Source organism: Wolffia australiana, chromosome 12, assembly GCF_029677425.1.
Source record: "Wolffia australiana isolate 7733 chromosome 12, ASM2967742v1".
NCBI classification, from domain to species: domain Eukaryota; kingdom Viridiplantae; phylum Streptophyta; class Magnoliopsida; order Alismatales; family Araceae; genus Wolffia; species Wolffia australiana.
Window position 1 is genome coordinate 7,757,479 of NC_135846.1, and position 3,464 is coordinate 7,760,942.

The window sequence follows — 3,464 nt, forward strand, 5'->3', positions numbered from 1 at the left end:
TGGCCTAATCAGCACAGCAATTAAAAACCATATCAGTTCAAATGAATAGAAACTTTGTGCTATGTTCAATAAGACTAACCCATTGATAATGTATGTTTGATGATGATGTTGTTTGCCATTCATCCATAAAAGAGGGGAGACTTCAAAGTATGGGCCCTGTATTACACATATGATTACTAGATGAAAATTATGATGGCGAAGATTAATTCATCATCTATGTCTTCAAACCATCAAAGTGATGTAACACAAACAACGGGATTGTGTGCCTCGTGTTACACCACTTGTGAACGGATACAAACACGACGAAAGGAAATGAGATGTAATGTCAGTTTAGAGAATTAACGAGAAACACAAAGGAAGTCGGACGATCATAAAAGTAAGCAAACAACGACACATAGGGGTTCGTGACACGATCAAGCTCCCAATGACCCGTGTAATCAACTTGAAATCGACGGTGGAGGGAACGTTCACGGTCCGTGAGTGTCCACACCGTCACATAAACATCTATCACAAAAACAATGGCTATTTCCAAAGATGTATAAGTTCACTTGCGGCAGCAGAGCAGTTGTAAAATCAGCACCGAAAGAAATAATCAACACTGTAAATGAAAGGGGAACGGACAAACCTGCGATCAAGGACAATATGTTTGACAGGTCGTATCTGCGGATTGTGATTTCAGTTGTTAGAACTAGGTGCAGCCGGAGAGGATTCACAAAAAAAAATTGAGTGCTGTCTCAAATCTCAACAGAAAGTAATTTGGTGTCGCTGGAGAGAGACAAGGGCCTGACCACAAAGATGCTGGTTTATGTAACGCTCATGAGTTGACTATTGACACAATAACCTGGCCACAAACGGATTCCAACACCATGTGTTTAGTTCCGGATCGTCCCGGAGATGAATTTCGTCCCGTCCTACGTCCGATGTTAGCTCAGAGACGAAGGACGGGATGGTTTTTCGTCCATCGACAATAAAATCGTCCCGTCTAATAATCTCAGGATGGTTTTTCATCCTGTCCAGTCCTCTCGGGATGAATTTTCGTCCTGAAATTCGTCCCGGACGAAAAAATACACTAATATATTATAATATATTATAAACTGTCCTAGCGAGGTCACGTGGCAACATCTCAACCGCCGGATGTGAATCTGGCGGTTTTCCGTCCAGATTCGTCCATCCATCGTCCGGAGACCTCTGGACGGACGATTTTTTCATCCCACGGGATGAATTTTTGTCCCGAAGTTCGTCCGAATCCTCGGACGGGAGGATTGTTTCATCCCGGGATGAAAAAATCGTCCCGTCCGCGTCCGTGCACTATAGCCATGTGGACCAATGGTTGTGTTCATGACAGTGTTGACTCTATTTGTGGTGGAGATCTTGAGAGCCAGTATAATCAAGGGTTAATAGCATGAAATGTCCCAAACTTTTTTAAAAATCTGAGATATATCCTAAACTGTTTTTTTGGCACGATATATCCCAAACTCTCTAAGTAGACTCCGACATATCCCGGTTATGACGTGGAATCCATCGTGGCTGCCAGGTGGAGTTCCGGCCAGATTTTGACCTAGGCGGAATCCGCCTGGCAGTCACGATGGATTCCACGTCAGAACCGGGATTAACCCTTTTCTCTCTCTATCCTCGATCAAACCTAGTTGAGAGAGAGAGAGAGAGCGAGAGAGAGGCGTTCAATGTTGATATTTGTTTTTCGAACGCCTCTCTCTCTCTCTTATCGAAAAACAAATATCGACATTGAACGCCTCTCTCTCTCTAGAATGTCTCTCTCTCTAGAACGCCTTTCTCTCTCGCTCTCTCGCTCTCTCGCTCTCTCTCTCTCTCAACTAGGTTTGATCGAGGATAGAGAGAAAAAAGGGTTAATCCCGGTTTTGACGTGAAATCCATCGTGACTGCCAGGCGGATTCCGCCCAGGTCAAAATCTGGCCGGAACTCCACCTGGCAGCCACGATGGATTCCACGTCATAACGGGATATGTCGGAGTCTACTTAGAAAGTTTGGGATATACCGTGCCACAAAAATAGTTTGGGATACATCTCAGATTTTTGAAAAAGTTTGAGATTAACCCTATAATCAAAAGGGTCCGGCGGTGACTGCTATCAACCATGGAAAGCTTGGGCTGTTAATTCAGGTCGCAAAGAGAAGAGATCTGTCAGCAGCAGATCTTGCTGAGGAAGTATTTCCGGAGGATACGATGCCCTGAGATGGAGTCGAACAAGGAATAGGGCGTCGCGGCAGTTTTCGCCCTAGATCATTGACTAGAAGACGCTTCCTTGAGATATCCTTGGGAAGAGAAGCCTTCATACGATAGATATCCCTCTTCCGTCCCGATTTGCAAGCGTTGAACGAACCCAATTAGGGGTCCGGTTGCCGGTAATGGCTTCGCGGACCTTCAGAGAAAACACTTCGATGGTTTTGTTAAGTAGGAGAAAACATAAATGCATCGTCGTTACTCGATGGACCGTCCAGAGAAGAAATTACCAATGATCACGATGGATGATCTTCGATCGAGCGAAGAATGGTCGGGTTGAAGGACTGTAGATCTGATGGAGTGATGAATAATCCCAACGCCGATGAAATTCTGGCCGACAACTTCACACAAAAAGACAATCCGCAATCCAAATACCCGGCGATGAGAATGACCAGCTCCGCAATCGATTGTCACAGTGTCTTCTAGTAGAACACCAGGTAGGCCGATCACGATCGATGAACTGGAAAGTGACGAAGACTCCTTTTTTTCTTTTAGAATAATAACTGCCAACAAAATTTCAGATCTGGATTTCTTTCAAAAAAGCATGCATCTCCACACGTCCACCCTTCTCCCACTAATTATAGTCAAGTAGTGGCAGTAGTGGGGAGGCCAATGGGCCCTTTTAAGAGGGAGCTTATTAGGCTCCCTTTAAAAGGGTCTTTTAGGGGGAAAAGAGGAGTTAATGTGGACTCTTCTCCCCCTAAAACGCACAATTAGAACAATTAAGCAACAAGCACGCACAAGGGGGAGGCCGGTACTCATGGAGGAGGGGCCTCCCGACAATCCAAAGACGACGAAAAAAGAAACGAACATAAAGACACACAACACTAGCAAGACGACGATGCCGCTTCTCAAACCTGATAGTGGAAGTGTGGGTTCTTCACATCGGCTCAGGCTCCGTGAAGTGGCGGGTAACGAGCCTGGACGCGATCGACTAGATGGGCCTCCATCACAGAGACTTGAAGTAATGCTGCCACTGAAGATGATTAATAGCAATGCCAATCTGTCATCTAAATCACTATTGCTGGTGGAGAAGCAAAATTGATTAATATAGATGTGGATTATAAGTTAGTTAGTCCTGCGGTCCTCTATTCCGGCGGGTAATACTAATTACTTAAAAACAAACATGGATAACAGGTGACGAAACTTGACAATGATGGCCTTGATGTTGATGATGATGATTTATCTAACAGCCATCCATGACTAA

At 44.7% G+C, this 3,464-nt stretch overlaps 1 long non-coding RNA gene across 1 annotated transcript; it reads right to left on the bottom strand.

Annotated features, from left to right (window-relative positions):
- Nucleotides 1-241: 241 nt before the first annotated feature.
- On the bottom strand, nucleotides 242-2,807 carry LOC144710639 (uncharacterized). Its single transcript, XR_013583358.1, has 3 exons — nucleotides 2,488-2,807; nucleotides 626-2,396; nucleotides 242-522 (listed from the first exon to the last, which is right to left on the bottom strand). It is a non-coding gene; the product is annotated as an uncharacterized LOC144710639 (long non-coding RNA).
- Nucleotides 2,808-3,464: the final 657 nt, after the last annotated feature.